The 22,974-nt window shown below is 49.0% G+C and overlaps 1 protein-coding gene across 7 annotated transcripts in view; it reads left to right on the top strand.

Moving 5' to 3' along the window:
• Positions 1–7,788: 7,788 nt before the first annotated feature.
• Positions 7,789–22,974, top strand: part of RUBCNL (rubicon like autophagy enhancer) — a 49,461-nt gene continuing 34,275 nt past the window's right edge. The window contains exons 1-3 of one of the 7 annotated variants that reach the window (XM_041731119.1): positions 7,789–7,825; positions 10,356–12,307; positions 13,615–15,170. The gene's annotated coding sequence lies outside the window, so the exon portion shown is untranslated. Of the gene's footprint in view, positions 7,826–10,355; positions 15,171–18,251; positions 18,393–22,000; positions 22,093–22,974 lie in introns of those variants that run through there. The other 6 variants (XM_041731117.1, XM_041731120.1, XM_041731118.1 and 3 more) reach the window with 6 other exon arrangements.

The following is a 22,974-nucleotide window of genomic DNA, read 5'->3' as shown; positions in this document are numbered from 1 at the left end:
TGGTGTGCAAACCCTAACTCCCTCCAAGCTGCCTCCTACCTACCCCGTTCAACCAGACAAAGAACATAAGACGCTTTCCTATCTTTACATTTGCACATGTGTTGGAGAGATGCAAATTCGTAATGACTTGCATTGGAATGTGGCATTTAAATATATAAGCTTTTATAGAAAAATAAGAGAATTACTGAGTCCATTGTCCTCTAGTAGGAAGAGAATGTGGAACATTTGGCCAGTCTTGGCTAAAAACAATCCATGTTAAAACTAATCACTAATCCTTTGTAAGGACAAATTTTAACTAGGGCTTCCAAAGGGGAACGGACACATTTTGAAGTATCCCAATTCTAAAGAACGTTCAGATCACTTAAAGCGTATTGAGTGGTCTAATCCTAGAATATAGCAATTTTTTAAAAAATAGTGATATGAATGAGTCTTTGGAGTCAAGCTAAATCTTTTGGAAAGCCAATTTGTGCAACAGTTTTGTTAACCAGGCCTGAATGTATTCTCTGCCTTGAGATGAGTCATGAAAGTCGTGTGGCTTGTTGGCACTGTTCCAAAGTCGGCTTTCTTTTTTTTTTTTTTTAATTTTTATTTTTTTATTGAAGTTCAATTTGCCGACATATAGCATAACACCCAGTGCTCATCCCATCAAGTGCCCCCCTCATGTACCCGTCACCCAGTCACCCCCATCCTCCCCCCACCTCCCTTTCCACCACCCCTTGTTCGTTTCCCAGAGTTAGGAGTCTCTCATGTTCTGTCTCCCTCTCTGATATTTCCCACTCGTTTTTTTTCCTTTCCCCTTTATTCCCTTTCACTATTTTTTATATTCCCCAAATGAATGAGACCATATAAAGTTGGCTTTCTGAACCAGTAGCATCACCCAGGAATGATTTATACGTTGGGAGTGGTCATTCTGAGGCAAAGAATGGAAGGAACGGAAAAAAAAAGACAAAATACCTCCCATTTTGGCAATCAAATCAGAAGCTTCTATTGTGGTTCTGAGACATTGCATAAATCTACCCGTTGTTCTGAGCTCATTCATAGTCCCCACTCGGGCGGTTTGGCCCACTTGCAATAAGTTACAAAGGGCCGCATCAGCAGGTTCTATTTCTTACCCTTGCTCCCTCCCAGCTGCTGAGGGCTGAAGAGGAGTGTGTGTGTGTGTGTGTGTGTGTGTGTGTGTGTGTGTGTGTGTTAACCAAAAGGAATCTTGCTGGTACATTTTGAGGGGTGGGTCTTAGCAAAATACTCACTCTTACTTTCAGAAGTAAGCACCTGAAGCCCCAAATGCTCAGGCACACCAACACACCCCAGTTGCCTCTGTGTTTTTACCCCTTGCAGAGCAAAATATTCTTTCCCCAATACGACAGAGGAAGACAGAAAAGCTGAGATTGCTTTCATGTAACCGTCGAGGGGTATCAAATACAGGAGAAAGGAGGAAATATAATGCAACCTCTTGGGGCTCAGGCCAGACTTCAGGGAAGGGCCTTTCTTTCCCCCAGAGAAGTCCAGCCAGGTGGGCCAGGGCTGGCAAGGCTGGGTGATGGCAGAAAGCAGTTGAAGTCTGTCTGGGGCAGCCACTGAGAAGCAGGGTCTCCTGGCTTCTGGGGCTGGAGAGCCACACACAGAAGAGATCAGTGTAAAAGTGCCCTTCGATGAGTAAGTGCTCGCTGTGCAATTTGGGAACTAATTTTATCTGTGCAACCCAGGCACATTCCCCACGTGGGGCTGCAAGGTGGCTCTCTTGTGTCCTCTCCCTGCCTGCCATCATGTTAAAGAAAGAAAAATCCCAGCGCAAAGGTGATGTGGGAAACAAAGGCCACAGAAACATAGCTTCAGTTAAAATCTCCTTACGGCTTGCAGCCCACTGATAGATCCCTGAAACTGCAGAGCATGACCTTCCCCCTGGGCCCCAAGGCCGCCTTCATGTTTAAAAGGAACCTTGTCTTGCAGCATCTGGCCCCTCAAGGTCCTGAGAGCCTTGCTTCCCGATCCTAGGAGACAGGTGCTATCCCTCACCCCCACTAATTAAAAAGTAGAGTCACTCCTCACCATCCCAGTATAGCTCTTTCTGCTCACAGGTCCGGTCCGTGAGCAGGGAAGGGGTGAAGGGAGGAGAGAGAGAGGAGGCCCCTGACTCCCCTGACCAGCTCTGGACCTCTTCCTGGCAGATAGGAACGCCGAGACTGAGCAGAACGAGAGATATGGGAATACACTAAGGCCGCCACAAGAATCTCAAGGCCACAAGCTTCCCAGCCAGTGCTCCATAAGACACTGCCACTCACAGCCCTCAGGGGCAACCCGTTAGGACCCCTCTCACCCTAGAGAGCGTTTTTCTTTCCTTTCTGCTCTCACCTTCACTTAGTAAACTTTAACTTCCCCCTTTTGCATCTGGGAGATTCATTGTTTGACTCCGTGAGACAAGAACCCTGTAACCTGGGTGGCTCAGTTGGTTCAGCGTCTGCTTTCGGCTCAGGTCATGATCCCGGGGTCCTGGGATCGAGTCCCACATCAGGCTCTCCGTTCAGTGGGGGAGTCTGCTTCACTCTCTGCCCCTACCCCCACTTGTGTTCTCTCACCGTCTCTTTCTCAAATAAATAAATAAAAATCTTTAAAAAGAAAATAAAACCCTGCCATCCTGTAACAAAGTGATTAGATGTCCTTCCTTGTCCCCTCCGTCCTCCTTCCTGTCTCTCCCCCAAACAAAATTCCACTTCATTTCCATTTGCCCTCCTTAAAATCCGTCCATATACGTCCCCCGCCCCCAACTCCAGCATGCAGTGTGGCTTGGAACATAGTTTCTTCCAAGGGATTTGGATAAGGATCCCGAGATGTTTGCAGTGGGCGGCGGCTTATAGCCAATTATTCTTGCCCTCAACAGCTTCATTAATGACATGGATCCTAATGTGGAGGGGGAAAAAAGCAGAAAAATGTTCACCATTAGCCCAGAAGGCTGACCTATGGCCTGCATAGTTTTGATAAGCTTCAAATAAAAAGTGGTTGCTCCATTTTTAAAGGGTCCCAGGACCGCCTGTACATCTCAGCCATGGTTATCATGTAGAATGGAATGAGAAATCTTGCAAAAGTAGTTTCACAAGTGAAAACTTGAAGAAGACAATGAGCCCTGGGTGTTATACTATAAGTTGTCACATTGAATTTAAGTAAAATATATTAAAAGTTTTTGAAGAAGACATTCATGATCTCATACTCCCTGCACGTCCCCTCCCCCTTGAGCACCGAGCATGCAGCCACGAGCTCCATACAGCAAAAGAGCAGCTCTTGCTGCCCGCAGGTCTCGTCCCCCTGCTACTTGAAGAAAGTGATTGAGTTGCACCATAAAACATCTCAAGAATTCTTTCTTGACTGTCACACTCAATGATCCGGTGACATGGAGATGGGCAGCGAGCAAGAAGATCTCTCATAAACCTGTCCCGAGAGCCAGCAGAGCTCACAGCCACAGGGCAGGGCATGAGGGGGTGGCCGAGGTCCGGGAGTGTGGCTGGCTTAGGGCACACCTGCGCGGTGCCAGAAAAACATCTCCGATGCAAGAAAAATCAAATGACATCTCCCCTTTGAAAATAAAAGAAAGAGCTAGATATGTTTAAAATGTCTGGGAGAACATAGGGGAAGGGAAGGAAAAATAAGATGAAAATCTGGAAGGAGGTAAATCACAAGAGAGCTGGACTCTTGGAAACAAACTGAGGGTCACTGGAGGGGAGAGGGTGGCGAAGGAGAAAATTGGGTGATGGGACGTAAGGAGGGCATTTGATGTAATGAGCGCTGGGTGTCACATGCAACTGATGAGCCCCTGACCTCTAACTCTGAAACTAGGGGAAAAAAATGTATGGAAAGAGTTTACGTATATTTATTTTTTTAAATATTTCATTTATTTAATCATGAGAGACCCAGAGAGAGAGGCAGAGACACAGGCAGAGGGAGAAGCAGACTCCATGCAGGGAGCCCGATGCAGGACTCGATCCCAGGACCCCGGGATCATGGCCTGAGCCAAAGGCAGACGCTCAACCACTGAGCCACCCAGGCGTCCCATGGAGTTTACATTTAATTTAAATATCCCTTTCATACGGCTGTGAATACAGATCTCTTCTCAAATTAGAGTCCATTTGTCTACAGCTCAGCGTGGCCAAGGGGAATAGCAACATATGGTAAAAGTTTAGTTTATCAAGGGGAAAATAATTCATTTATAAACAGGGCTTTTACTTCTTTGGGATCCTCTGGGAATTTGGGAGTGAACAACTAAATACAGGAGTCAAGGTAATGTACGAAGTATCAACTTCATAGACAAACACATCAGTGACCACATGACCTCCTTCCGGCAAAGCGTAGAGGTGGTGAGAAAAAAAGAAGATTTAAAGTTCTTATTTGCTGTCGTTTCTTGTATATATCCACCAGGTGAGGTGCTTGAACCAACGAGGTATTCTTTGGTGTCTAACTCTCTAAATAGAGTTTGTCTCACCTTTTATATTAAAAAAATGAATTGTTTCCCCAGGAAGATAAGTTAGGTAGTAACTGAGGTGCATATCTTTCCTTTCCATAAAAGGGAGCCCGGCAGTGGAATGATAATTTTATCATCTGCAGCATTGAGTGTTAGTTAAATAAATCCAGGGATCAGTTATGTAGTGCGCAATTACAGTCAATCAAAATTAGATTTTTTTGAAAGATATTTCATGAATTGTGGAAACGCTGATGCTATAACATTATTATTATTTTTTATGACATTATTTTTTAAGTCTGGATCATGCTGTATATACAAGGTGATTTTCTACTTGTAATAAATCTGTGTGCATATGCATATAAATAACAGGTATGTGCATATATATATGCAAAAAGACAAAGGAAATGCACTGAAATATTAAAAGCTGTTGTCTATAAGCTACAGGGTTATGTACAACTTAGAAATTGAGAGTATTTTTCCATTCCAACTATCCTACAATAAATATATTTTACTTAAAATCAGAAAAAGCCCCACGTTTTGAACATTTATAAGAATCGGAACTCCTGAAGTGTCTAATCTGTGTCCTGTAGCATTCGCAAGTATGATCAAATTAGATCATTTTGCAAACTTTTTTTTATTTATTTTATTTATTTATTTATGATAGTCGCACACACAGAGAGAGAGAAGCAGAGACACAGGCAGAGGGAGAAGCAGGCTCCATGCACCGGGAGCCTGACGTGGGATTCGATCCCGGGTCTCCAGGATCGCGCCCTGGGCCAAAGGCAGGCGCCAAACCACTGCGCCACCCAGGGATCCCCATTTTGCAAACTATTTAACTTTGGTTCCTTGGCTCCATGCTACCCTAAATCTGCAGAACTGTCTCGAAAATAATAGCCGCTGATAATGGCTGGAGAAGCAGCTCAAGGTTTCCTTTAGTGGGTCAATGGCACCACCACTGGCAAGAGGGAACCGATGCTCCAGAGTAATTGGAAGGTGCTTGCTTGCATACAACTCCATTCAACAGCGTCTCTAACGATGAAGGGCCATGTGCTGGGGGTGTGGGGATCCCTTCTAGGAATCTGGCCCTGGCTCTGACTTGCATACCAAGGGCTTAGACAAGGAACTGCACAGACCTGATGACCCTAAACTCTACGGCTCAACCAGACCCACACAAAGGAACAAACAATGGAAATGAGGACTACATGGGGGGATATACGTAGCACTCGATGGGCAAATAGAAAGACATTCTTTCTTAGGACTTAGACATCTTTAAAAGATCATCAATTGTTGGGGCACCTGGGTGGCTCAGTTAGTTAAGCGGCCGACTCTTGATTTCAGCTCAGGTCAGGATCTCAGGGACCTGGGATCAAGCCCCGAATGGAGCCCCTAGGGTTGGCTCCTTGCTCAGTGGGGAGTCTGCTTCAGGATTCCCTCTCCCTCTGCCCAGCTCCTTCTAAAATAAATCAATAAATCTTTAAAATAAATAAATAAAAGATCAATTGCTTAGAGCAACGCTGGGACTACCTTAAATATTCATATTGTCTAATTTTTAATAATAGCTCTATTTGAAGTAGGTGCTCTTATCATGTACATTTTACAGATGAGCAGACTAAGGCTTAGAGACCTGAAATATCTTGCCCAAGGTCAAATAAACACATCCCTTATAGTCTATTGCCTTATGCCACTGACACAGTAAGTACGAGGTCCCATTGCAAGAATTATGTGGAAAGGCGGGGGGGGAATGTATTGAGTAATTGCTATATTTAGCTGCTTGAACAAACGCCTCTTTGTTTAAAAAAAGACATTTATTGGGACACAGTACCATGTTACTCATAAATCTAAATATGAAAGTATATAAAAAAGAGTCACTTCTGATTCACCGAAAAGGAAATGCACTGAGATCCAATGGATTATGATAAGGACCAGTTGGGTTTTATGGGAATCGACAGGGCAAGCAGCCGGCTTTTTATGGCAATAGCTGGAGGAGAGAGAACAACACTATGAAGGAATCTTTGTGTTTCAAATTGATGTCGTTTATAATTTCCATTTGGATTAGGGGGAAAAAATGGATACAGGATAAATAGCATCCGTCCCCCTCCCCCCATCAAATAGAAGGTTATTCAAGGAAAAGAATACATTAAAAAATACTCATTTTTAAATCTACCCAATATGTTTGATGGTACAAGTCTCTATGACTGCACCTGAGCCTTTTAAGCAGTGCACAGGTTCATGCAGCAACATATAGATTTTCTTCCTGATTCAATAGTATCAGTGCCGACCAGGGAAAATCATGCGTGCACTTGTGTGCATGTGTGTGTGCGTGTGTGTGTGTGTAGTACTGGTGAAGCAACCCACCTACAGAAATTTGTTTTAAAAAACTGACTTTTAGGGGCGCCTAGGTGGCTCAGTCAATGAAGTGTGTGCCTTTGGCTCAGGTCAGGATCCCAGGATCCTAGGATTGCACCCCACGTCTGCCTCCCTGCTCAGTGGGAAGCCTACGTCTCCCTCTGCCCACACTCCATGTCAAATAAGTAAATAAAATCTTGCAAAAAAAAAAAAAAAACCTAACATTTATTAAGTTCCTACAAACTATCAGAAATGTGCCACACACATTTTAAAATATTTAAATATTATCTGCAATACAGTGGTTTCCCAGAAATACAAAGCTCGGTCATCAGATGGCCAAATAGATTTCTCGGAGACAGCTGGTCTCCATCCACAGTTCCTGAATATGCTTTGGAGCCGTAAAGGTGAAATGATTGTGTTTGTATTAACAAAGGTGACTTCTGGACCCCCCCCCCCCAGGGCTGGGGCTGGTTGCCAGGAGGACCAACCATGTGATTGAAGGTTTGGGAACTTTCAGCCCCACCTCTGGGGCCTCAGAGAGGGGACAGGGGCTGGAGGTCGAATCAGCCAGTGGCCAAAGATTTAGTCAGTCATGATTATGTAAGAAGCCTCCATTTAAAACCCGAACTGGGTAGTTTGTTGGTCTTTTTCAGAGATTTTTCTACCCTTGGGAAACCAAAATGCTTCCTCATGCCACCCAGCCACGAGGAAACTCCGTGAGGACAGAGCTGCTCTGTTCAGGACGTCGCTGCGTGCTTCTGTTCATCTGACTATTCATTTGTATCCTTTTTTTTTTTTTTTTTTTTTTTTTTTTTTTAATTTTATTTATTTTACGATAGGCACACAGTGAGAGAGAGAGAAGCAGAGACATAGGCAGAGGGAGAAGCAGGCTCCATGCACCGGGAGCCTGATGTGGGATTCGATCCCGGGTCTCCAGGATCGCGCCCCGGGCCAAAGGCAGGCGCCAAACCGCTGCGCCACCCAGGGATCCCCATTTGTATCCTTATCTTACTCTTTTAAAAAAAAAAGGTAAACCTAAGTAAATGTTTCCCTGAGTTCTGTGAGCCGCTCTGGCAAATTAATCAAACCTAAGGAAGAAGTCCCTGGGACCTCCAGTCTGCAGCAGTCGCAGCGGCCTGGGGCTTGAGACTGGCCTCCGAAGTGGGGGACAAGGGGGGTGGCAGGTGGCCTTGCGGGACGGAGCCCTCAGCCTGTGTGATGCTACCTCTGGGCCAATAGTGTCAGAATTGAGTGAAGCTCTTGGATGCCCTGCTGGTGTCGGAGAATTTCTCGGCGTTGGGTTGGTCGTGGTGAAACCCGCCCCCGTGTTGAAATTGGGCTCAGGAACTCTAAACGATGATGTCATTTCATCTTCATAAAAACCTGTAGGATAGGTGTTATCATCCTTTTTTTTACAGATAGGGAAAATAAGTGCTCATGAAATGGTCAGCCCTGTTAATAAACAAGGTTCTAAGCATTTATTACGTAAGTTCTCCGAAATATCGTATTGCCTATTTTGACCTTCATCGTCACCATATTGCAGTGGATGCGCTCATCGTGCAGCACACGGAGGCCTAGAGAGCCTCACTATCTTGCCCAATGCCATGTAAACACTCACCATTCGTATATCTGTGGCTTTGTGTCCTTGACAGAGTCCAAATGTTAGTCCCCATTGGTTCCCGGCCTGTCTCTGAGAAATGCATACGATACCAGGAAGACAGATTTTAGCAAGGCACTTCCTCATTTATGATAACCGGGAAGAGGCTGGCATGGAGCAGATCCGTGTCTTCACACCTGCACCTCAGTCCATCAGGAGGGCGCCTTTTCTCCCTTAGTTTCCATAATGTAACGGACACAGGTTTGGGAAGCTTGGGTCTTAGGTTGCGGGGAGTCAAGAAGAGTCTGATGGTACCGGAAACATTTGTGGGATGGTCCTTATGGAAGATGAACGTGGGGCAAAACCAGGACGTGGCTCCCCCGCACAAGAGTGGGTGCACACCAGTGGGTGACTTCTCCATGCCAGGCCCTGAGCTAAGATCGGGAAGTGCAGGCCCAGGCGCTGCGCGGGGGGGTGGGGTGGGCATTCTATCCATCTTACAAAGAAGGGGATTAAGGTTCAAGAGGCGAGCGCCCAAGGCATCCAGCTGGTAAGAGGCAAAGGGACAGGAGCCCGCAGATGTCAGGCGGGGAGCCCCCCCTCTAAACACAGCCTGACTGCATTTTGGAAAACTAAACAGGCGGGGAAGACCGCCGGCTGAGGAGGAGCGAGCGGCCTTGGCCTACCCACCCTGTTTCCACTTGTGTTCACTGCCAACTTGAGGGGATTTGAGGAGGGAACCAAAACCAATAAAAGGAAGACTTGGGGAAGAAATAAAAATGGGTTAGACCCTACAAAGTAGAGACGTCGATGAATCGAACACGTTACATAAATTTCAGTCTGGAAAAAAGCAGTCAAAGGGATATGGGAACCAGGACTCCCGGGGTCGCAGGGCTGCCAGAGATCGTCTACCTTATTATCCTGCTAGAATGATCCAATATATAATTGCACACATGATGCTCTCGCTTTTATGCAAAGACCTGCTGCTACCAACCTTCACGTCAGCAAGCCCATCCTTAAGTCTGGCCGAGGGCTGCTTGCCTAGAAAGGTTGGAGGGGCGCCTGGGTGGCTCAGTTGGTTAAGGGTCTACCTTCGGCTCAGGTCTTGATCTCGGAGTCCCGCGGTCCAGCCCCACATGGGGCCCCCTGCTCCCTGGAGAGTCTGCTTCTCCCCCTGCCCCTCCCCTGCCCCCGTTAGTGCCCAGGCGCCCCCCCCCCACTCACTTTTCTCCCAAATACATTTGAACAACAACAACCACGACAACAAAAAGATTTGGGAGAGACAAGATCCTGAAGCTGGGAGGGTCACATGACCCCAAATGATGCCAACAGCTTCATCAGGAGCCCTTTGCACCGACAGCCAGTCTTTCTGCGCTGCTCTCTTGTTAGGGGGGGTTGTCAAAGCACCATTGAAGCCTCTTTTTTGTTCTCTCTTATAAACCATTAGTTGGGAAAGGGTCTGGTATTTTGCAATTGCAATGCATCCACGAAATGAATGTGGAACTTAAGGCTTTGCGTGTGCGACCATTGGGATCCATCTCAAGAGTCATTCACGATGCACCGCACCCCTCACATAAGCCCAGCTTTCCCTCCCTGACTGTCAGCACAGCATCTTTGTTGCCTCTCGAGTGGCCTGTGAGTCTGTTCACACGATTTTGTGCCATTGATCTATTAGTTGACGAGAGCCTTGAGCGTTAACTAGTGAGTTACACTGTCTTTCTGAGGTTGGAAGGAAGAGAAGACCCAAGCTTAATGCAGTTTAATATCGTAAATTATAAAGTCATACGTCGGATGCTTCCTGTGTACCAGACATTGTGCTCAGTACTTCACATTTATCGTGTCGTTCATACTACACAACGGTGTGTGGCTATGCCGTACTGATGACACAAATGCTTGACAAGTCCTGTGTTTCCCTCTGCAGCCTCAATTTGAAGGAATCTAATTTTTTTTTTTTTTTTGCAGCCTTCCTTCACATCTCTAAATCATCCAGACCGAGGCATGGTGATCATTTTTGAAGAATCGGGTGTTCTTGGCTTGACGTCAACTCAAGAAACAGAATAGTCAATCCCACTTAAGACATGAGAAAAAAAAAAAGGAATTTGAACTCCTATTTGTAACAAAGTGCATGGAGAGCAGGATGAGACAGGGAGTTCTGAGTAATGGTCCAGAACAAACGAAGAGCTCAGAAAGAATGACTAAGGGCATGGCCACAATGTTCTCTGCCTGGGCTATTAGGTCACCCCAGGAAAACACACAGCTATTTGAAGATTGGAAAAGAGCTTTGTGTGTGCCCTCCAGCTGCTCCCTTGCCTTCTTACAGGCTCTGGGAAAAAAAAAAAAAAATCAGTGGTGGATCTTACAAGTGATTCTGTTCAGGCTTTTGCTACTGGAAGTGTGGCCTGCAGCTCAGCAGCCGTGGCATCCCCAAGGAGCTTGCTGTAGCATGTGGGGCTCCTCCTGAGGACCACTGAATCTGCACTTTTTCAAGACGCAAGGCGATTCCCATGCACGTGGGAGTTGGAGAACTTGAGACATTTTAGATCACCAAGGAAGGAAAGTGCAAACATCACCAGGCTCCCAACCTGATCCCATCCCACCATCCAGAGCTCTTTAGTAGCTCCCCCGTCCCTAGGCTAAGACTCCAACACCTTCACGTGGCCTTGGACTCCCACTGCCAGCCTCCTCCCCTCACTCTTCCCTCGTGTGCTCCACCCAAGCTCAACAGGAAACTTTTTCTTCTCCGTGTTGCACATATCTCTGCTCATTGAAACAGGACTGTCTTAAAGCCAGGGAAATATGGCACTAGTTAGGGGCGATGAACCTAAGAAAGTGGTGCCGTGGCCCCGGGGAGCGCAGTGAATGTGCGTGTGGCTGGGTCAGCATGTCAGCTCTGCACACAGCTGAATTCAAGAAGCAGAGCTCGCCCCGGGAGGGGTCTTGAGTCAGCAACTTTCAACTAGTGGTATTTTTCAAGGGACCTTTGTGTTTACACTGGATTTGACTCGCTGACAGTAGCTCCAACACCAGAGAATGACAACAGGACTCTTGGGAGCCCTTCTAAGTTGGCCAACTGTTGTAATGGTTCATTGAAATGCTCTGCTTGTCTCTCCTTCTTCAAAGAGGCCCAGTGTTCCATGCTGTACGTGCTATGGGTGTCAGCTGTGTTGACAAGAATGTCACAAGCTCTTTCACCCCCCAGCCTAAAGAGCTTCCTCACACTGCAGAGTCCAAATGAAGCTTCCTCTTGTGAGAGAAGTCACTACTGTCTGCTAGGACTGGCGTTTATTTTTAAATTGAATCCACATTTTCTCTGTAAGCAGGAGAAAGAACTGGGTATTATCGTTCGTCACAAGTTTCTCTGTTACTTCACGTCCGTATAATTTAACTACCAAGTTCTTGATAGCAGAGGCCTTCGCTCACAGCCAGCTAGGGAGAGAGATGGTCATCCTTAGGGTTCCAGGCTCTCAGAGGTACACCAGTCGTGGCTTACAGGCTCCATATTTTGCCAAAATTTACTTATTCGGCAGATATTTTTAAGATGGCCATGTGATGTTTCTCTCTGATGATCAGAGAGAAAAAAAAAATTGAGATATTTCCAATGGAATCCAGGAAACCACTTGGCAAAGACTCTACATTGCTGCTCCAAAACCTGCATTTCATCAGTGCAAGCAAAATCACTCAGTCTCTTGGAGTCTGTGACTTAAAACAATACAGATTTATTATCGTGCATTTCTGGAGGTCGGAAGTCTCAAGCGGGTGTCATGGAGTCAGAATCAAGGTGTCAGCAGGGCTGGGTTCCTTCTGGAGGCTCCAGAGAAGAATCTACTTCCCTGTCTGTTCCAGCTTCTGGAAGTTGCCTTCATTCTTTGGCTCCTGGCCTATTTTCATCTTCAAAGCCAGGAATGGCTAGCCAGGTCTTTGTCACATTGCATGGCTCTGACTTTCCCCTCTTTTATTTACTTGTGATCATATTGGGACATGTGAAAGGTCCAGCATAATCTTGTCATCTCAAAGTCAGTTGATGAGCAACCTACATTCCATCTGCAACCTACATTCCCCTTTGCCATGTAACATAATTACTGGTTCCGGGGATTTCCGGGGATAAGGATGTGGATGTCTTTGGGGGACCATGACTCTCCCGTTTACAAGACCTGGTTTATTTATTTATTTATTTATTTATTTGTTTGCCTGATTTAATTTAACCAAACCCACTGGCAATTAATAGGTAGGGAGGAATGATAATTCATTACTGTTTACTATGAAAGATAGAACTTTGGGGAAGTAGAGTAGGTGGGAACGCCCATGGTGGCTGGTCTGCACCTTCCTTCCCTGTAGGCAAATTGATACAGAAAGTCTACTTTTAAGTAGAAGCCAGCCTGGAGAGCATGAGATTAGAGCATCAAGTCAGGCTAAACGGCTTAAGGGCTGATGAAATGAATCAAGAGGAGAGAGAAGCTGATGGTTGGCTCCATCTCCGCTCACTTCTCTCCAGACTGGACACCAGTCTCCTCCGCTGATGTTCATTTTACTGGCACATTAAACGACTGTAACTTAATGTGGCAAAATAATTTGTTGAGAATTTAATTTCCATGTCATTGTTCATGATAATTTATTGAGCAATGCACTTGTTTTATTCTTAGTGCTTTGCAGAAAAATCCAAATGAATGAGACCACTGTTCTCTCATCTCCCTGAAGAGGCTCAGTAGGGCCTTGAGTAGCCCAGGGTGGAGCTAAGAGATTTCGTGTTTAACTTAATTGGAATTAAGAAAGGCAGGAGTTGCCTGAGTGGCAAGTGGCTTCTTCAAAAAGAGGAAGATTTTTTTTTTTTTTAATGGGAAGGGCAGAGAGGGTCTGTGAGAGAGGGACAGACTCTCTGAAGGGGTAACATTTGAATGCTGAGTGACTGGACCCCTAAGAGATTTGTGAAGCACCTTGGTACCCACATTCGGCGTAGAGCGTGGAACCGCTCCAATTAAAAGATTTCAAAATTGAGAATCTCTGCAGCAACTTTGATTGGAAGAAACCAGAAGTCTTTCCTCAGATGTCACACAGGTACCTGAGCTCTTGAGAAACGCCAAGGAGGGGGTGAGGCTCTCCAGCGCGTGGTGGATTTTTCTTGCTACTTTTTCAAGTAGGGATACCGAGTCAACTAAATCTGATCCTTAAAAAAAAAAAAAATTAGAAAAACCAGGTAACTTTTTTTTTTCCCCTTGGTATCCAGGTTATGGAGAAAGATTCTCACCAGCCACACGGGATTTAATCTAGGCGTAGCTTTTCCTTGTCAAACCGTCCATGTGGAAATGACTTCAGGAATGAATGGTCTAACCTCGGCTAGCAGGCTATCCGAAAGGCAAATGAAAATATCAGGCAAGCCACATAGGAGTCCCAGGTCAGCTCAACGTGAAAAATATAAGATGTGGTCGATGGCTTGAGGTATAAAGGTAGGACAATGCGAAGAATGTTCCCAGAACAATCGGTGGGCCATTGAGGATCTCAGGGTAATTGAGGCCCGAGTGAGAGAAGAGACTGGAAATTGGGTTGAGATCACAGTAAAGGACACTTCACGTGTTGACTAAGAAACCGAACGCTGGACACTAAGTGTTCCCAGACATGAGCTAATCGAAGCCCAGCGTCTTTCTCCTCCGTAGGACGCCATTCAGATCACACCCCACAAGCGACCCGAGCGGTTAACAAATACATGGAACACCAGAAACATGAGCAGTACGGGACCAGGCCCACGGGAAGGAGGTCGTGGGGGAGGAAATTCAGAATTGAGGAAGGTCCTCCTCGGTCCACAGGCTCGAGTGCAGGACAGCATACAAACCACTTACAATTCTTAGTCCTGAAGGCAGATGACCATGCACCACGGCACCCATGCGCGAGCCCCCCGTGTTCACGTACACCGCAGAGCTTGTGAAAAGAACAGGTGCAGAACAGAACAGGTGCAGCTGGTGGTTCTCCCAGCCCTGCCGAGGGTATTTTCATAGAGGAAGAGTGGGGACTGTGGAATGGAAAGTGGAGGAGAGGGATGGGGACAAGGTTTACGGATTATTTGTCAGGCTGAGGCCACATGCCCTTCATCTTGTCATCCCTCCTGGAACAGGCTGACCCCGGGTATGTCGTGTCTGGTATTCCTGGTTGGCTGGAAGCAAACAACATTTTCACCAGAGCCCACACTCCTTTTGCTGGTTTGTTACAGAAGGAACAACAGGCCTGAAATGGAGTCACTTGGCCCCACAAGAGTAAACCGAGGTTTCATTAGGCTTTCAGCTACGCCTGGGAACGTGTCCTTCAACCAGTCAATCTGCAATGAAATGATCAGTGCTAGTGAGGTTAGTGTGCGTGATAAGCCCCTGCCTTTCTCCCAGACGAAAGGGATCTTGCTGGAAATAATCCTTCCTTTTGTTTTTGACTTCCTTGGCCCGCCCCCTTTCTGCCTTTAAAAAAACCTTCCATTTTTGTACAGAGCCTCGGAGCTCCCTTCTGCTAGCTGGAGAGGATGCTGCTTGGTTCATGAATCATGGAATGAAGTCAGTTAGGGCTTGAAATCTACCCAGTTAATTTGTTTCTAAACCCGTTTTGGCTTCCTTTCTCTCTGAAAGGTAAAGAGCCTCTTGCAGGACGTGGCGCTTCTGAACATGCCCCTCACAACCCCCCAAAGCCACCGATCACCAGCTGAAGCAAGTAGCAAAATGGCAGGATTACTCTTCCTTCTGAATGAGGGGTGCTACAACCCAGAAGCGAGGCCCTGGCACCCCTAAAGGAAAGCAAAGTAAGGTAGGACAAAATTCACGAAAAGAGTTTCCAGGGGCAGAAGCCATCTCTTGGCATATCGCTTTCACTTGGGTTTTTATTCCAAAGAAGTAAGACATCATGATAACAGATCTCAAATTTTTTTTTGTTTTTTTTGTAGATCTCAAATATGTATGTAATATATATACTCATATATAATACAGATACAATATAACACACATTATATTTAACACAATACATATATAGTGTGTTATAACACACATTATATTACATAACACCCATTATATATATTTAATATACAGCACACATCATAGTAACATTAATATACACTATTATATATTACATTAATAGATACATGATGTAACACATTATACGTTAAAGAATATAACACGCATTATATTTAACATATACAAATAGTATCTATAATGTATAAATGTCTATTATTTACATATACATTTATTATATATAATAAAATAAAACTACTCAGGAAAAGCAGAGGCTGGTTTTCTTTTTCATGGGGAAGGTCATCTTCCAGGTCACGGTGCCTTCCACATATATAACATATAACATTATAACATTATAATACATATATTTTCAATATACATTTACATGCATGTATATACATACACACATACATATGTACTTCACTATAGTAAAATATACATACCATAAAATTTACTATTTTAACTGTTTGTGGGTATGCATTTCAGTGCCATTAAGTACATTTGCAACCATGTGCCACCATCCCCACTATCCATCTCCAGAACTTTCTTATCATCCCAAACAGAAACTGTGCCCATAAGCCAATAATTCCCCATTTCCCCTCCTCCGGTCCCTGGTAACCTCTATTCCATTTTCTGCCTCAATGAATTTGCCTATTTAGGCTCCTCAGGCAGTCACCCAGATGTGCCCTTTTGTGGATAACGGGTGTTTCAGACAGAAAGGAGGAAAAGAAACCGAGGCAAGCCAAATGCAGCCTCCCTGGGTTCTTTGGCTTCCTGTTGCATGTGTTGACCTCCCTCCCGGGGGGCGGGGGGGATCCTCCCCCCTTCCCTGGATGGCTGTGATGGTATCAGTTCATCTCTTTCCCTCCCTGCTTTGCACAGAGACTGATTTCTCCTGTGCTGATGTGGTCGGGCAAGCTCAGAACCAGGGTCGCAGCCCTGCTCATGGCACAAGTCACCTCTCGTGAAGTCTGGCTGGGTTGGGGCAGGCAGCTGCCGGCTTCCTGTCTCCTCCGAGGCTGTCTTGGCCACAGTGGAGCCTTGTGCCTGACCAGTGGGTGCTGGGCCTGGGCCCGCCCAGCTGAAGTGGGGGGTTGTTCCCAATGGTCTCACTGCCCCTGGGCCCTGCGGCGTGGAGGGCACCGCGACCTGCAGGATGACCTTCCCGTGAAAGAGAAAACCAGCCTCTGCTTTTCCCAGGTGGTTTGGGGCTGGTGATGGTCGGCGACGTTCTCAGAATTGAACAGCTGACACTAGGTAGTCTTGGGACGCCCGCCCTCAGCAGGACTTGGGAAATCCTACTTCCAGGACTCTAGTCCCAGAGGGGACAGTAGGTTTCCAGTGAGTATTTCTTAAATGAAAAAACAAAACAAAACAAAACCCGTCCTTGAGCTTTCTTTCTTCGTTGTAGAGATACTTTTCCAGAACGTGGGCTTCCTTTATCTGTGATTAGCGAGTGGGCACGTTCAAGTCTGTAAGAGGCCTGCAGAGAAGCGCAGGGGCCGGCCTACTTCCTCCTGTCACAGTGGGCAGCCCGGGTGGCTCAGCGGTGTAGCGCGGCCTTCAGCTCAGGGCCTGACCCTGGAGACGCCGGATCGAGTCCCACGTCGGGCTCCCTGCATGGAGCCTGCTTCTCCCTCTGCCTGCGTCTGTCTCTCATAAATAAATAAAATCTCTAAAACAAACAGACAAAAAGATGGTGTCAAAGCGACTTCAAGGGGGAACTGCCCAAACCTTGCCATCTTGGTCTAAAAATCTCCTAGTGCCTTTCCGAGAATGCTTTTCTTGCCTTGGACTTGGGTCTTTAAAGCCCGTCGGTGCTCTACCAGCTGTGCGACCTTGGGCAAGTAACTTAACCTCTTCAACACGCAGATTTCTCCTTTGTGAAATGGAAGCAGGTGATCTGTCTATTCTCGGCGATGCCCACAGGACAGCTCAGAACAATTTGGAACCTGGTACCAAGGCGGGCAGCGCACATCTACGGGCTGCCCCCCCTCCCTCCCTCCTTCCCTTCCTCCCTTTTTCCTTCCTTCCTTTCAATGTAAAGAAAGCCCTTCCCAGTCTGCCTTCAGCCCATCTGAATTCCTGGGGCAGAACCTCCAAAGTCCAGGCTCCTTTCAGGTCCAAGCCTTCTAGGCCTCCAAACAGGCTCCCCAGGAGTGGGGGGCGGGCCTCTAGCTTGTCTAGGGGCGCTGATGCGGACCCCACCTCTGCTGGGAGCGGGGACCCCCGGAGCCGCGCTTGGCCACCCCACTGCGGGCTGTGCCAGGGACAGGGATGCTCCGCGGAGCCGTCCAGCAAAACCAAGGCCCCGTTACCTGCCACCTGGTTCCACCACCTAGAAGCCACCAAGGAAGCGAGGGCAGGTTGGTTGCGGCCTCTGCTACCAGGGCGGGTAACTCCGGGACCCCCGCCCCTGCCCCCGGGAGAGGTCGGCGCGCTGCTGGGGCGCCTGGAAGGGACCGGACGCGGGGCACGCAGCCTCCTGACCCTTCCTTAGGGCTCGGGTTTCGAGTCGTGAACACTTTGGGTTTGGCTTGGCGGCTTCCCCGCAGCGTCCACCTGGATCCATCACACCTGGATGCTCCCCCCGCCCCCAGGTGTGATGGAACCGCCAACCCTGGCTTCAGCAGGACCGCCGAGCTGGGGTGGGGGTGGGGGTGGGGGGGGGGGGGGGGGGGGTGGGGGTGGGGGGGGTGGGTGCTGCCGCCAGGTCCCGGGAGGGGGGCTCCCCGCGGGGCTCGGCGAGCAGCAGGTGCGGGGGGGCCGGGCCCAGGTCCGCGTTGCTCGGGGTCTGCGGCCGCGGAGGGCGCGGTGGGCCCCCCCAGAGGGCAGGGCGCGGCTTGGGGGAGGAACCGGGGCGGGACCCCGGCTGGCCCGGCTCCGGGGGTGGAGCCGCGCGGGGGCCCAGCTCGTCCCGGCTCCGTCCTCCCGGGGCCGCCCGGTGGCTCCGCGCGGGGGGCGGCCCGTCAGGCGCCGCTGCCCTCCGCGCCCCCTTCACGGCGCCCACCTGGAGGCAGGGGTGAGGCGGCCCGGGCGGGGGCGGCGGCGGGGGCGGGGGCGGCGGTGCAGGTGCTGCCGGGGAGGGGGCGGCGAGGGGCGCGGGGGCCTCGGCGCGCGTGCACACGGGCTCCCCGCGGCCGGCGGTTTGCAGGGGCCGGATGCAGCGGGGCGCGACCCGGGCCGGGCGGGGGCCTCGGGGCGGCGGACGGTGGGCGGCTCTCCGGGCGCGCAGACCCCGAGCAACGGGGGACGGCTTTGGGCGATGGCGAGGGGGCGAGGGCCGGCGGGGGCGGGCGGGGGCTGGGCGGGGGCTGGGCGGGCCCCTCCCCTCCCCACGGCGCCCACACCTCTGGGCGTCTCGTGGCGACCACCACGCGTGTGGCTGCTTGAGCGAGCTCGGGGACAGCCCGAGAGCGCGGCGCCGGGGGCGGTCCGAGCGGCCCCAGGGTGGGGGTGTGTGCCCCTGCTGAGGTGGCCGGGGCGGGGGGCGTGCACCTGCTGAGGTGGGGGGGTGCACCTGCTGAGATGGCCGGGGGCGGGGGGCGGGGGGGGGGGTGCACCTGCTGAGATGGCCGGGGCGGGGGGGGGGGTGCACCTGCTGAGGTGGGGGGGTGCACCTGCTGAGATGGCCGGGTGAGGGGGGTGCACCTGCTGAGGTGGGGGTGCACCTGCTGAGATGGCCGGGGCGGGGGGGGTGCACCTGCTGAGATGGGGGGTGCACCTGCTGAGGTGGCCGGGGCGGGGGGGTGCACCTGCTGAGATGGGGGGTGCACCTGCTGAGGTGGCCGGGGCGGGGGGGTGCACCTGCTGAGATGGCCGGGGTGGGGGGGTGCACCTGCTGAGGTGGGGGGGTGCACCTGCTGAGGTGGGGGGTGCACCTGCTGAGGTGGCTGGGGCGGGGGGGTGCACCTGCTGAGATGGGGGGTGCACCTGCTGAGGTGGCCAGGGGCGGGGGTGCACCTGCTGAGGTGGCCGGGGGGGGGGGGGGGTGCACCTGCTGAGATGGCCAGGGGCGGGGGTGCACCTGCTGAGATGAGGGGGGGTGCACCTGCTGAGATGGGGGGGGTGCACCTGCTGAGATGGCCAGGGGCGGGGGGGGTGCACCCTCTGAGATGGCCACAGGGAGGTTCCCCGCCCCGCCCCCCCCCCCCCCCCCCCCCCGCACGATCCTGGACACTGTCAGCTTGGAGAACGTCGAGAACCTTCACAAGAGGGGTTACTCAATGGGGTTGAGGGCTAAAAGGAAGGGGTGCGTTCCAGACCCGCCTGCGGCGCCCCCGGAAGGATCTTTGCGCTGAAGGTGTCTCGGGAGGGCTGGGGGGCCGAGGGTCGCCCTTGGGCGCCTGTGTGCGGAGTGAGGGGCGTCCCCGCCCTGCTTCCCCGGGGCGGGGGGGTCGGGCAGGGCCGCGCTTGGCAGCGCTTGCAGCGCGTGGGGTGGACACAGAGGTCCCACCCTGCGGCCCACGCCCCTGCGGCCCACGCCCCTTCCGGCCCCAGCAGGACAGCCTCGGGGGAGCATTGGGGCGGCCGCTTGGGGTGGGGTCACCTTTTCCCGTTTACCTGCCCTGGGTAGCAGGATGTGCCTGTTTCTCGGGGTCTGGCCGCAGCTCCTCTTCCCAGCACATCAGGGGACCCATCAGGGGACCCACCAGGGGACGGGAACTTTGCCTTCCTCATCTTCTCCAGGGCCTGAGAGGCTAAGAAAGTTGACAAATTGGTAGTGACCTCTGGTGGGGGTGGGGGCGGGCAGGGGGGTGGATCTGATTTGACTTGACCTGCCCTACAGGAAACCTTTGAGCTCCGAAAACAGGGTTGGCTTTCTGGGGTCAGAGTTCTTGGTTTCTGATAAGGGGAAAACAATGTCAGAGCCAAGGGTCACTCTGCGAGAATCAGCATTTCCGTTTGAACGATCCCTAGAAGAAGCAGGAGCTAAAGAGGGAGTCACCCTGCTTGCTAACAGGTCGTCCCCACCTGTCTGAGGGCACACAGCTAGTAGCACTGCCCGCCGGAGCAGTTTCCCTTGTTCCTAAGTGGAGACTCGTGTTGCTAATATGGAAAGGAAAGGTCACAGGGTTGCTTGTGTGACTGTCGCAATTTAAGCAGCTCTTTGTAAATAAGCGATTCCCAGCCATTGTACAGGAGAGCAGGGCTAAGGCCTGCGTGTCACGTTGTATCTGTTCTAAAAAGATAAAATAAGGTAAGCGGGACAAGGTCACCAAGGCCTCCAATTGTTTTTTCCTTTTCCTTTTTCTTTTTGTATTTTTTTTTATTGGAGTTTGATTTGCCAACATTTGCCAACATATAGTATAACACCCAGTGCTCATCCCGTCAAGTGCCCCCCCCCCCCAGTGAGATTGATTTTTCATTTTAATTGAAAGGAGTTATGGGGCACCCCCGGGGGACTCAGAGGCTGACTCTCTGCCTCAGGCCCAGGCCCAGGGGTCCTGAGTTGCAGGCCCTTGATCCCAGGGTCCTGGGATCGAGTCCTGCATCCGCTCCTCAGAGGGAGCCTTCTCCTTTTCCCTGTGTCTGCCCCTCTCTCTGCGTCTCTCACGAATACATAAATTAAAAAAAAAATTTTTTTTAGAGTCTAATTAAAAGGAGTTGAGAGGCGACTCATTTACAAAGTTGAGAAGTAAAACTAAGCCTCCTTAATTGTGCTGTTGTATATGCTGAACTACAAGTCTTTGTAAAATAACATTGATAGTGATGATAAAGCTAAGTTTTATTGAATATTGTGTGCCCGCCTGATTATATGCATGTTCCAGTTCATTGAGTTCTCACAACAGTCTATAAAGAAACTGAAACACAGAGAGGTTAAGTGCCTTGCCCAAAGTCACACAGCTAGTAAGTGGAGAATTTCTCAGATTGGCATAAAATTATATTTGATGGGGACATTTGTGTGTGGGTTTTTTTTTTTTTTCTTAACTTATGTACTGGGTTTTATCTCCCTCATACATAGAGGCAGCATTGAGGGCGAGAGCAAGGCTCCAGGTCCCCAGTGCTGAGCTTGCTGCCGTTGCTGGGTGGTCTCCTCTTTACTTCCTTTTTCTGGGCCTCTGTTTGTTTTCTCATCCACAAAATAGTCACAATAATCCTATATTGAAATGCTTTACTTCTCGCTGGAACATGAAGTGTGAATTGTGAAAGAGAAACCAGTCCAGCAAGTAAAAAAGAAGTTTCAGAGGAAAGTGGCTTTTGTCTTCATTAACAGTCGGCTGGAAAATGATAAAGGAGAAAAAGCCAAAACAATCTGCACACGTAAATGTGATCTGCCCAACTACTAATGTTTGGAAATTACATTTTAAAAAAAAGAACAACAAAACTTGAGTTCTGTTCTTGGAGCCTTAGTTTTTACACGTATTGAAATAATAATAATAAATGTAAATCAGATTCTTGGAGCCTTAGTTTTTCACTTATTAAAATAATAATAATAAATGTAAATCAGACCTCAGAGCTTTTGGGGGGCAGGTCACAATGAAAAGCACCCCCCGCCGGCAGGTGCTTTTGTCTTGTTGATTTCGGACTGGAGGGCAGGGTGGGGATTTTGGTGGTTTTTGTTTTTTATCCTTTCACTTTTCTACATTCTTTTATTTCAGCAATCTGTGGTGGGTCAGAGAACAACTATCTGGAAAATATATGTAAAGTCCTTCCCTATTCTCTGTTTCTTTGGAAATTGTTCTTAGAAGACAGCTTGCAGGATAGCTCTTTTAAATACGGTATGTCAGGGGAGTTGAACTCTTGTTTATGCACATTTTAAGGGTATTTTAAGCCATACGACTCAATCATCAAATCATTTGAACTGTCTCATGACATATGTAAAATGTGTTTTTTGGTTTTTTTTTTTTTTTTTGGATTGGTTTGGTTTGGTTTTGATTTTGGTTTTGGTTGCTCACCCTTCGTTTAAACTCTTAGTGTCTGTGGAGATTCGGGCCAAGGGACATTAAAATTTATCAAGCATGACATTGCCAGCAGTCCCGTCCTGCTTGATAAATTTTAATGTTCTGGAGAAAATCTTGCGGTCCGTGAGATTTGAAGGTCTTTCCTTTACCCCTGTGCTGTTATGGGGAAGAATGTAAACTTGGGAGCAAGACTGCCCGGAGGTGAAATGCACCATTTACAAGCTGTGCCTCGAGTTCTCATCTGTAAAATGAAAATAGTGTTGTTATAGCTACCTCATAAAGTATTAGAAGGATCGTGTGTGTGTGTGTGTGTGTGTGTGTGTGTGTGTGTGTAGAAGCATCTAGAACAGTGCCAGGCAGACAGTAAAAGCCATGTAAGTGTCAGTTATCAACTGATGATGATGGCCAAGATAATAAAAGACGAGTGCTCTTGGGGAAAAAAAAATAGGACAGTAAATGAGGATAGCGCACCCCTTAGGGATGCAGTTTTAAAAAGGGCGATGAAAAACGTCTCATTCCAAAGGTAAATTCGAATAGAGATGGAAGTTCATGTAGAAGAGTCTAGATGGGTGTAGGGGTGCAGAAGAGTATAGAGCTGTGGGGATGGAGAGGTAGTAGATAAGGAGGTCAGACAGGTACCCAGGGGCACATGGACAGATATGGCAATGTGGAATTCTTTCTTTTCTTTTAATTTGTTAA

The sequence above is a fragment of the Vulpes lagopus genome, chromosome 16 (assembly GCF_018345385.1).
Source record: "Vulpes lagopus strain Blue_001 chromosome 16, ASM1834538v1, whole genome shotgun sequence".
Lineage (NCBI taxonomy): Eukaryota > Metazoa > Chordata > Mammalia > Carnivora > Canidae > Vulpes > Vulpes lagopus.
Note: the sequence above shows the minus strand (reverse complement) of the source record. Positions and strands in the feature narration are given on the sequence as shown.